The 12,049-nt window shown below is 49.7% G+C and overlaps 1 protein-coding gene across 1 annotated transcript in view; it reads right to left on the reverse strand.

Annotated features, from left to right (window-relative positions):
- PDE8A (phosphodiesterase 8A) overlaps positions 1-12,049 on the reverse strand; it is a 412,152-nt gene that overhangs the window by 81,395 nt on the left and 318,708 nt on the right. The gene's annotated exons all lie outside the window — the stretch shown is intronic.

The following is a 12,049-nucleotide window of genomic DNA, read 5'->3' on the forward strand; positions in this document are numbered from 1 at the left end:
GTGTCCTCCCGCCCCAGGCGCCCATCCACGGCCCTCTGCCCTGGTCTCTGACCCTGGGACCACCCTCACTCTCTACTCGTGGGGCCCGTGGCTGGGATTCCAGGACCACGGGTTGCCCCTGGGGTCGGGCTGCCCACTGGGATCCTATGTTGGGTTTGGGCCGTTGAGGAAGAAGTCACACCAGCCCAGGGCAGGGGAGAGTCAGCTCAGCCGGGAGGCTGGCCTTGGCCCAGGTCTGCCTCCACCCCCTCAGGTCCTGCTGAGGGAGGGGCTGGCGCAGTGGTTGAACCCCTGGCCGTGGGCCCTTCTAAGGTAGCCTTGGTGCGCCTGAACCTGCTCTGTGAGCCACTAAGAGAACTTCCCTTTCCAGAAAGAGGTTCCCACGTGGGGAGAATTTCTCCCTGCTGAGTCTGGGTAGATGATAACACAGCCTGAGGGCGGGCAGGTGACCTGGGCCCCAAGAAGAGTGTACAGGTCCTGCTGCTCCCTCCATGGAGCTGAGCCCTCTGCACAGGGGAGGAGGGAGGAGGGAGGAGGAGGAGGGAGGGCTGGTGGCCTGGAGCACAGATTCAGCAGAGTTCCCGCAGGCTGGCACAGGATGTGCAGGGCGCACGGGAGACGCAGGGTGCGGCTGGCCTGCCCTACCCCGGAGCCCCAGGCGGCTCAGGGCAGCTCCTCACTGGCTGAGCCGGAGACCAGACGGCAGGCGGGGCCTGGGCTGGGCCTGTGGCCGGCAGGGGGTAAAGGGATTCTTCTCAGGCAGGTCAGCCCACCTGGCAGCAGACCGGGCACATGGCTGCCCAGGAACCGTGGGCCCCAGGGTTTAAAAATCTCCATGTGGGTCTTCTTGTTGTTGTTGTTGTTAATCCTCACCCAAGGATATTTTCCCATTGATTTTAGAGAGAGTGGAAGAGAGAGGAAGAGACAGAGAAACATCGATGTGAGAGAGACACATCCGTTGGTTGCCTCCTGCACACACGCCCTGACCTGGGGGGGCCCGGCCTGGGGAGGAGCCTGTAACGGAGGTCCCTGCCCTTGACCGGAATCGAACCCGGGACCCTTTGGTCCGCAGGCCGACGCTCTATCCACTGACCCGCACCGGCTAAGGCTCCACGTGGGTCGACTCGGCTGACGGCACGCTCAGGCAGCGCAGTCAGAGGAAGGGGAGTTGCTGAAGCCACCTGTGCTCCGTAGCGGTGACCGTAGCAAACGCCGGAAGCAGCAGGGCTGTTACCAGGGTGGCGGCTGGTCCCGGGTGTCCCGAGGGCCCCTCACCGACCCTGGAAGAGCTTGGTGAGCCCCGTGCAGGTGGTGGCGCGGAGCTCAGACCCCGAGCGGCCGGCTCGGCCAGCGCGAACGTGTCCCCGGCCCCGAGCCGCCCCTCTGCGGGGAAAGCGCGGCGTCACCAGGCCCTGGGCTGCGTTCCTCTGCTCCTCTAAAGGTTCCGCGTTTCTTCACTTACTTTCTTTTAAGGGCGGTGACCCCGGACAGCCTGGCAGTCAGGGGAGACTGGCCCCCCCGTCGGACAGCCTGTGGCTCCGTGCGGGTGGCTCAGGGCGACGGAAACGACCCCGAATTCCCCCGGTTTCCCCGGGAGCCCGTTTAACGGTCCTCGCTTATCAGGGCGCCGTCCCCAGCCTCACACTGATGTCCTTCGCGGTGGCTGTCGGAAGCCAGGTGCGGGCAGGACGGACCCGTCACCCAGGAGCACCCGCCACACTGTGTGCTGGGAGGGGCGGGGCCCGGGCTGCCATCCCCACCTCTGGCCGCCTGGTCCTGGTTAGATCCTTTCTGCACCGTGAAACCCGGGGGCCCGAGAGAAGCTACGTAAAACCTGCGGCCCCTTATTCGTAATGAGCCTTAAAAAGAACTTGTGTCCCAGGAAAGGCCCAGCGGGGTGCATGGCCACGTGCAGAGGGGCGAGTGGAGACAGGTCCCTCCTGGTGTTCAGGGATGGAAGGTCCCCGAGAGACAGGCTGGGGGGGTGGTCAGCCCTCGACGGGACAGGAGCCAGTGCCCCCGAGACCTGACACTCGTGTGGCAGGCACCTCGCAGCCATACTCACCTGCACGCTGTCCCCTCAGGCTCAGCCGGGGCGGCCTGAGCGGAGATCAGTGCCCCGGTTTCGTAGGCAGGAGGCCGAGTCAGCAAGCGACATGCCCAGGTCACCAGGGAGTGAGCAGCGCGGGGGCCCCACGTCTGGGTCTCCTGACCCTGGTCGTGTGCCCGTCTATGAGCCCCACGTTGGTCTCCCTTTGGTCATCCTTGAGGCCAAGAAAGACAGTTCTCTCTCTCTCTCTCTCTCTCTCTCTCTCTCTCTCTCTCTCTCTCTCTTTTTAATCCTCACCCACGGATATTTTTCCATTGATTTTTAGAGAGAGTGGAAGAGAGAGGGAGAGACAGAAACATGGATGTGTGAGAAACACATCGATTGGTTGCCTCCTGCACATGCCCCAACCAGGGCCCCGGTCGGGGAGGAACCTGCAAGCGAGGTCCGTGCCCTTGACCCGAATCGAACCCGGGACCACAGGCCGATGCTCTATCCACTGAGCCAAACGGGCTGGGGCAAAAACAGTTCCCTTGTATTCGTAGATACGCTATTTTAACATATGTCCACGGCCAACGCCAGTGTCCACGTGAGCATCAGACGGAAGGATCCTGATTTTGCAGAGATCTCTCCCGGGGAGTGTGAGGAGCACAGGCCCTGAGAGGCCAGACCTGGGACAGACCCACTTTGAGCTCTTCGTTGATGGCGTCAGTGGAGGCAGTGGTTCGTTCAAGACGCGTGGGAGGCCCCGAGACCACAGAGCGGCAAACTGAGTCCTGGCTGGGGGGTTGCCGTGCCCTGCCCGCCCCCTTCCCAGACAGGAGCCCGCTCTGTGCAGGGAGGAGCCGCACAGTGGGCAGAGCAGGGCAAACAGGGCCTGCCCACCCCAGGGGCACCGTCCACAGCGGGCAGCTGGCCTGCAGCCTGCAGCCTCCTCGCGGGCCGCTCCAGGCGGGGACAGGCCACAGCTCGGCCTTCAGGGGGCGGTTTGCTGAGCCGTGACTGGTGTGGCGTCATTTGACGTGAAACACCAAGTCAGGGGGGGAAACAGAATAGTAATGTGCTGCCCACAAGCACCGCCATCGGCCCGTTTAAAAAGAGGGCTTTCTTGCCCCGGCTGGTTGGGCTCAGTGGATAGCGCGTCGGCCTACGAACCAAAGGGTCCCAGGTTCGATTCCAGTCGAGGGCACGTACCTCCCTGGCCTGGGCCCTGTTCGGGGCTCATGCAGGAGGCAACCAATCGAAGTGTTTCTCTTACATCGATGTTTCTCTCTGCGTATTCCTCTCTTTTCCACTCTCTCTAAAAATCAGTGGAAAATATCCTCAGGTGAAGAATGAATAGATAGATAGATAGATAGATAGATAGATAGATAGATAGATAGATAGATAGATAGATAGAGTGAATTTTGTAGAAAAGTCTGCCCCCTAGAGCCAGCCAGCGGGCGTGCCAGGGCTCACAGGGCGACCTCTCAGAAGGTCCTGGCCAGGTGCGCGCTCAGGGGGAGGCAATGGGATGTGACTTGGCCCCGGCCTGCCGGCCAGCGAGGGAGGCTGTGCTTCAGGAGGGAGCCCTCCTGCTCTCTGTGGGGCCGTTTGCGCCGTCCGTCCGTCCTTCTAGAAGTTTCGATTCTCTGGTTCACATGAAATGTCCCTGCAGTTTGAAATGCTGACGGTTTAAACTAGAAGCTGGCAGATCCATGTCCACATAGATTTTTTAAATGATACGCACGCTTTAAACGGATTGTAATTTCTGGTTACATGGTTTCTCCCGAAGAAATGTTATATATTCTGGGGGGCGGGGTGGGGGAGGTGACGGCGTGGAGAGGGGATCCTGTGTAGAAACGTGTGTTACTCACCTGTCCCTTCCACACACCTGACTCAAGGATATGGGTCTTCTAGTTCCCCTCTAAATGCAGGAAGGAGACTTGGGCACGAATCTGGCAGCTGGATGAAACGGGCTAGTGGATTTAGGAGTGAGTGAGTGAGTGTGCGTGTGTGTGTGTGTTGGGGGAGGAGCAGCAGGGCAAGTAGAAGAAACACTCTTTGCAATTAAAAACATGCGCAGCGTAGAGGAGTCTTTGCGAACCCTGGCGGCGGTGTTGTCTGTTGCGGGCTCCACTGAGGAGGAGCAGCTGGCGGGCCTGTGTTTCCCGCGGGATCGTGCAGCGCCCACTCTCTCCGGCCATGCAGAGCCCGTGCAGCGTGGTCCCCAGGCCACACGCACCCTGTGTGCCTGGCAGGAGCCCAGAGGAGCCGCGGCGGAGTCCGACTGGGGGACGTTCTGGCACATGACTGGCAGGTCTGGTGATCTGCAGCCGTGGGGAATGTGTTACTTGTTTACCCTGTGGAACCGCCTTCCATAATGAAGTCCCGACTTTAGATGGATGGTTGTAGCAGCGTCTTACGGTGTGGCAAGCAGTTAGTCCCTTCTTGCAGCAAATGTAAGAGTTTAATGATTAGTATGAGGTGGACAAGTAGACTTTCCCAAGAGTACCAGGTTTCTCCCCCCCCCCTTTTTTAATGCCTTTTTGGTACATAAATAATATATATACTTTTTTTTTTTTTAAAGAAACTATAGATGAGTGAAAAGAAAAAAAAATCACATGTTTTACACCATCTGATTATAACCACTGTTAACATTTTGGTATGTCTTTTCAGACTTTGTTCTATGCCTTTCCATTTCTTTTATTACTTTTTTTATGAAATGCATTCATACACACGGTTTTATAACTTGCTTTTCGTCTTCCTAGCCCTACCTGTCACTGTATTGCTGTATCAGTCAGTATGTAATTCCTTCATTTTTAACGCCTATGTGGGTTGTACCCTGGATACCTACGTTCTTTCCAGTTTTTCACTGTTGTAGTCAAAGACGCGATGAAGCCTTTCTCCTAACATCTTTGTGGACATGTCAGAATTTTATTGGGATAATCTCCTAACGCTGGACTTGCTGCCTCCAGCTGTGGAGGGCGGTACAAGTGCAAGACGCCTCCTCCTTTCCTTCCTGGGCACGCAGGGCGCTCCCCTCCCCAGCCCCTCAGTCATTCAGGGTCCAGCGACCAATTCCAGTCCCGGCCACGACACCAGAGCAGAGCGACAGGCGCACCTGCAGGCCGGGACTGTGAGATGCCCACGTGCAGCTCCCGTCACTGTCCCCGCGGCTCTGTCAGCCCGAGTCCCTGAGCCACTGTGTGGAGTAGGGTCCCTGAGCGACTGTGACTGCAGCCCCCCTTCAGCCTCCATGACACCCCGCCCGCCCACCTGCATTGACATGTAGCGTGAATGACTGAAAATAACCTTAAATGTGACACCACTGGGATTTACGGTTAATTTGTTCCTGCAGCATAGCATACCCTATCCCGACTAACGATAAAAAGGTGTGCTCATTTTTACAATTTTTAAAAAATGTACTTTTATTGATTTCAGAGAGGAAGGCAGAGAGAGAGAGAGAGAGAGAGAGAAACATCAATGATGAGAGACAATCATGGATTGGCTGCTTCCTGCACATCCCCTACTGGGGATGGAGCCTGCAACCCGGGCATGTGCCCTGACCAGGAATCGAACTGTGACTTCCTGGTTCATAGTCGACGCTCAACCACTGAGCCACGCCGGCTGGGCCATTTTTACGATTTTTAGTAGATATTGCCTCAAATTGCCTTCCAGAAAGATGATACCAAATTATACTCCCGCCGGCAACGTGTGAGAACATCTTGCTCCCTTTTTAACACTGGGGCTACCATGGGGCTGGGAGGCTAGTTTTCATATGCATTTTTTTTTTAAATATATTTTATTGATTTTTTACAGAGAGGAAGGGAGAGAGATAGAGAGTTAGAAACATCGATGAGAGAGAAACATCGATCAGCTGCCTCCTGCACATCTCCTACTGGGGATGTGCCTGCAACCCAGGTACATGCCCTTGACCGGAATCGAACCTGGGACCTTTCAGTCCGCAGGCCGACGCTCTATCCACTGAGCCAAACCGGTTTCGGCTCATATGCATTTTTTTTAATTAAAATGAGACTCTCACTAGCAAAACTATTTATTGGATGATATTCTTTTATAGTTTACCTATTCATCTCTTCTGGCTGATTTTCTCATAAGGTTTTAAACGATCTCATTGACTTCTAAGAGGATTTTTTTCCCCTCCGTGAATATTGTAAAAAAAAAAAAAAAAAGTTATATGTATGGCTTTTAAAAAATGTTCAGACATGGAAAACACTTTTTAGTCAAATCTGTCTTTTCCTTCATGGTTTCTACCTTTGCCATCATGCTATGAAGATCTTTCCTATTCTAATTCCAAGATTGTATAAATATTCACCAGTGTTTTATTCTTGTACTGTTATTGTTAAACATGTTTTTATTGATTTCAGAGAGAGGAAGGGAGAGGGAGAAGAGAGAAACATCAATGATGAGAATCATCGATCAGCCGCCTCCTGCACGCCCCCTACTGGGAATTGAGCCCGCAACCCAGGCATGTGCCCTGACCAGGTATTGAACCGTGACCTCTTGGTTCTGGGGTCGATGTTCAACCACTGAGCCACACTAGCCGGGCTATTTTTTTAAAACAATTAAATCTGTGGGTCTTCTGGAATTTATCTTCTAAATTGCCCCAACATGTTATTTTGGGAGATCTAGCCTTTCTCTACTGATATGAAATCCCATTTTTACCTTATACCCAGTTCTTACACGTGCTCTTGTTGTGGCCTGTTGTGCGGATTCTGGCACGGACACCACACTGTTCAAGCTTCACAGATTTAGACTACATGTCCCAATTAACTACACTTTTTCAAAAATTTCCTAGTAGCTTTTGTATATCAATATTTCTGAAAGAAATTTGGGATCCTTTTTATAATGTTTAGAATCGGAAATTGGATTGTATCAGATGTATAGGTTACTATAAAGAGAATTAATGTCTTTATAATATTTAACCTTTCATTTCAGTAAATTTATAAAGTGTTACGTTCCTCAGTGTATTTTTCCTGCTATAGGTAATTTTGGTAGTTGGGGTTACTGTTGTAAATGGGCTCTCCAACTTGTTGTTTGTGTAAGGGTGCACCACTACTTTTTTTTAAGTGAAAAGTAAATCTGTTGATTTTCTGATTTAAAATATTAAATGAACGTTGTGAAAATGTAAACATTATGAAAAATGCAGAAATTGAAAGTCCCTCATGATTAAAATCCCTTTGCCCCCAGATAAATCATCAACAATTGATACATAGTCCTCGCTTTTTGTTGTTGTTGTTGTTGTTAATCCTCACCGAGAATATTTTTTCTATTATTTTCAGAGAATGGAAGGGAGGGAGGGAGACAGAGAGGAACACTGATGTGAGAGAGAGACATCGACTGGTTGCCTCCCACACGTGCCCCGACCAGGGCCAGGGATCGAGCCCACAATCGAGGTACATGCCCATGACCGGAATTGAACCCATGACCCTTCGGTCCGAGGGCCGATGCTCTAACCACTGAGCATGGTTAGGGTTCACTTTTTTTTTTTTCTAAAACATGTTTTGTCATTTTGACTCTATGATACAAGTACCCCTCTGCCTCGTGCGCATTTCACTTGGCAATGGATCGTGGGCATTTCCCATGTCGGTCCGTAAGCCATCTACCTCATCCTTCTCAGCTCTGCACAGAGTCGTGTGTGGTAGCCCGCCAGTTTATTTAGCTTGGTAATTGGTTATATGTTTGTTTTGTTATTTGTGTGTGTGTGTGGTTTTTTTTAAACAATTCTTTATTGTTGAAAGTATTACATATATCCCCTCTTCCCCCCCATTAACTCCCTCCAGCCCGCCCCGCCCCCACCCCAGGCCCCATTGTCTGTGTCCATGGTATATGTTTATTTTGTAATTAGCCAATTACTAAATACTCTTTTGTGCTAATAGTTTTGTTGTAGTCTTGTTTTAATTCTTTTGCCTTATATGGGTAGATTGGCAGTTCTGGGTAGTGATAATTTTACTTCCATACTTTTAATAATCTTGTTTCATTTCCTTATCTCATTGACCAGCACTTTTAGAACATGAGATAACATATGTAATTGTGCTGGTATCATACACTCTTCTTTATATGTGATTGTTTTGTTTTGTTTTTTACTTAGTGAGATTACCTCTAATGTTTCTCCAAAAGTGTAAATTTGCTTAATGTAGATATTCTTAATATTTGATTTTATATATTTAAAACTATACCCTTCTTTTTTTAGTGTGCTGAAAGTATTTTCAGTAATGATATAAGAATTTTATTAATGCCTTTCCCCTCACAATCTATCAAGATATCAAGTGATTGCCAAAGCCGGTTTGGCTCAGCGGATAGAGCGTCGGCCTGCGGACTGAAGGGTCCCGGGTTCGATTCCGGTCAGGGGCATGTACCTGGGTTGCGGGCACACCCCCAGTAGGGAGTGTGCAGGAGGCAGCTGATGGATGTTTCTCTCTCATCGATGTTTCTAACTCTCTATCTCTCTCCCTTCCTCTCTGTAAAAAATCAATAAAATATATTTAAAAAAAAAAGATATCAAGTGATTATTCTTTTTTTTTAATATTTTTTTTATTGATTTTCAGAGAGGAAGGGAGAGGGAGAGAGAGAGAGAGAGAAGCATCAATGATGAGAGAGAATCATCGACCAATTGACCCGAAACCTGGGCATGTGCCCTGACCAGGAATTTGAACCTTGACCTCCTGCTTCATAGGTCGACACTCAACCACCGAGCCACACCAGCTGGGCAGGTGGTTATTCTTAATCGTGACTTAAGATGAATTATTTTAATAGATTTGCTAGTGGTAACCCTCTCTGCATTTTTAGAAAACCTGACTCAGTCATATTATCCTTTCAATGTGCATCTCCATTCAATGTTAACAGTGGTTATTTAGGATGGGTTGGTTAGGATAGATTTTTGTGGTCTTATCTGTATTTTCTGATTTTTCTACAATATTCATATATTACTTGTATAATATAAAGAAGAGCTTTAAAATAAAAATATTCTGGATTTGGTTTGCTCCTATTACTTTGGAATTTTTCATATATTCAGATGGGTAATGATATCATTATTTTCTGTCTCTGTCAGATATGGTGTTAGGTTTATGTTAACATCTTAAAAAGAAAACTTGGGAAACTCTCTTTTTTCTATGCCCTGGAACAGTTTAAATAATAAATCATGTTTAGAATTTTTTGCTCCTTGAAGTTTTTATAACATGTATAAAATTGTCCGAGTCTAGTGCCTTTTTAGGAAAAAATCTTTGACAATGTTTTCCATGCTCATTGGTCTCTTCAAGTGTTCTTCGTATTCTGTACGTTTTGGGCCACTTTCATGTCCTAAATAATGATTCTGTTAAGGTTTGCTAGCATGAAGCTGTTGTATTTCCTGTTCTCATTTCTCATGTTGGGTGTCATGCTTTCCCTTATTCCAATGCGTTTTCCCAGAATTGGTCTGTTTTATTGGTCTTTTCAAAGAACCAACTCAGGTTCTTATACCTTACTGTACTGTCTTAGCATTTTGTGATGTTTGTTTTTGTTCTTATTTATTTCTTTATTTTATTATTTTTTTCACCTTCTCAAGTTGAATACCATTGAAACTTTTTCTTATCTAGTAACAGCTGCAGTTATGGCTATGGCTTTTCTTCCTTACACATACCCCTTACATTTGTAGGTATGGTGTCATAAATAATTTGAGATTCTATTTTTTACTGAAAGAGTTATCTGGAATTATACTTTTTCATTCCCAGACAAGTTTGATATTTGTTGTTGTTTTTAATATTTGCTATAAATGCCTAGTTTTACTGCCTTGCTGTCAAAGAGGGTGCGACCTGTACAATTTCTGCCTTTTAGAGTTTTATTTATGTTTTCTTAGGATCTAATAAATTGTTGATTTTAATAAATATTCCCAGGAAACTGCAAAAGAAGGTATAGTCTCTGAGGGGAACAAAAGTCAAACTATATGTATTAATTTGATCTTATTAATTATAATGTTATGGACCTTTAATTTTTACTTGCTTGCGTCCCTGAAGACTAAGGGAAGTTAGTCTCCACTGCTGTTGTATTTCTGTCTATTTCTCTTGTTTCTACAGTTTTCACTTTCTGTGTTTCAGTAGGTTGTTATTTGGCAAATTCTCTTTTCATATTTAAGGGCAAAAATATTTTCTTTTAAAGACTTGTATACCTTTGTGAATTTTTAACCTGATTTTGTTGTAACTGTTGTTTTTGTCGAAATACGTAGTTCGGTAAAATGTTTGCATCTCTTAAAAAGTCAACAACGATCTTTCAGAAGCCTTTGTGTCTTTTTTTTTTTTAATATATTTTTATTGATTTCAGAGAAGAAAGGAGAAGGAGAGAGAGAGATGGAAACATCAATGATGAGAGAGAATCATGGATCGGCTGCCTCCTGCACGCCCCACACTGGGGATCGAGCCCACAACCCGGGTATGTGCCCTGACCGGGAATCGAACTGTGACCTCCTGGTTCATCAGTCGACACTCAACCACTGAGCCACACTGGCCGGGCCTTTGTGTCTTGAGCAGATATTTTGAAAGCTCAGTCTCCCCAGGGCCAGATTGGGCCACAGCGTGGGCGGCCCATGTGCCTGAGGAAGAGAATGAGGGGTTTGGAGTGTGTACATTCCCAGGGAAGCTCAGGGGACACCTGCCCTTCAGCGCTCGCATTCTGCCCTCTTGGGGACGACACCAAAACTTTTCTCCACCCGAGAGGCACTATCCTTCTGCGTTCCTGGCTCTTGAGGAAAAAGCTAATCTCGGAGGCTCCTGCCACCAGAAAAGAGCTTTCCAGAGCTGCTCTCTGAGCAGACGATGCCCGTGGCTGAGACTGCGCTGGGCAGAGGACCAGCTGCTCCCAAACCCGTGTAGGCGGCGTGACTCCCACCCACGGCTCGAGAGTGACGGGAATACGGGCTTCTCTGTTTTCCCGCATCCAAGTTCGTGTCTGTTCTGAGCCCCCATTCTACCAGGCTCCTGTAGGTGGGTCTCAGCCAGTTCTGGGACCCCCTTTTCTCCAGAGGTGAGTCCTCAAAGGTTCTGGCAGCGTCTATATTCCCAAGGTGTCGGGGGCAGGGGGCCCACGTCTGCTGAGACGGCTCCTGCCCCGTATGCTCCGTAGTAAGGAATCCCTCAGATACTCCTGAGCCGCAGAGCTCTCCATGCGGTTGTCCCACCCTCTCTCCGGCCATCCCCTGGCTGACAGCAGAGGTTCCGGTGGAGGGCGATCGGACTTGCTCACTCCGAGCACTACGTTCTCTTCTCTCCACCATCCCTCCCTCTTCCTGGTCCTCTCACCCAGGATCTCCTCCATCTTCTGGTTCCTCTTACGTAAAGCGACAGAGGCCTCCTCCCAAAGCTTGGAACAGATCAGGTGGTAGCCCCGTCTCTCCGTCCTTCACCCCCAGCTCCCCCATGAGGCCACACCAGGCGCCTCCCAGACCCGCCCTGGCCTGGCTGCCTCAGTGCTCCGCTCGCTGGCTCCTGCCTCCCCCACTGCCTGACAGCCTTGCCCTGCTCCAACCTCACCCCTCTTCTTAGGCCCAGGGGCTTCTCTCATGCTCCTTACTTACATAGCTCAGTTCACACTCACAGCTCTTTTTTTAATCCTCGCCTGAGGCTATTTTTTTCATTGATTTTTAGAGAGAGTGGAAGGGAGAGGGAAAGACAGAGAGAAACATCGATGTGAGAGAGACACATTGATTGGTTGCCTCCTGCACGCACCCCGACCAGGGCCGGGAACCTGCAACTGAGGTACATGCCCATGACCGGAATCGAGCCCGGGACCCTTTGGTCCGCAGGCCGGTGCTCTGTCCACTGAGCCACACCAGCCAGGGCTGTAAGGATGGTCTGCAGTTTCCAGCCCACCTCCGAGAAAAGCTCTTGGATTCAGACCTGGGCAGTCGTACAGCCTGCTCGTGCTAGACAGGCTGCTGGCCCCTCCAAGGTGCCCGGGTCCTCCCTCACCCCGAAATCTCGGAATCTGCTGCCTCACCTGGCAGCAGGGCCCTTGCCTGTGGGATGATGGGTG

The sequence above is a fragment of the Myotis daubentonii genome, chromosome 21 (genome assembly GCF_963259705.1).
Source record: "Myotis daubentonii chromosome 21, mMyoDau2.1, whole genome shotgun sequence".
NCBI classification, from domain to species: Eukaryota; Metazoa; Chordata; class Mammalia; order Chiroptera; family Vespertilionidae; genus Myotis; species Myotis daubentonii.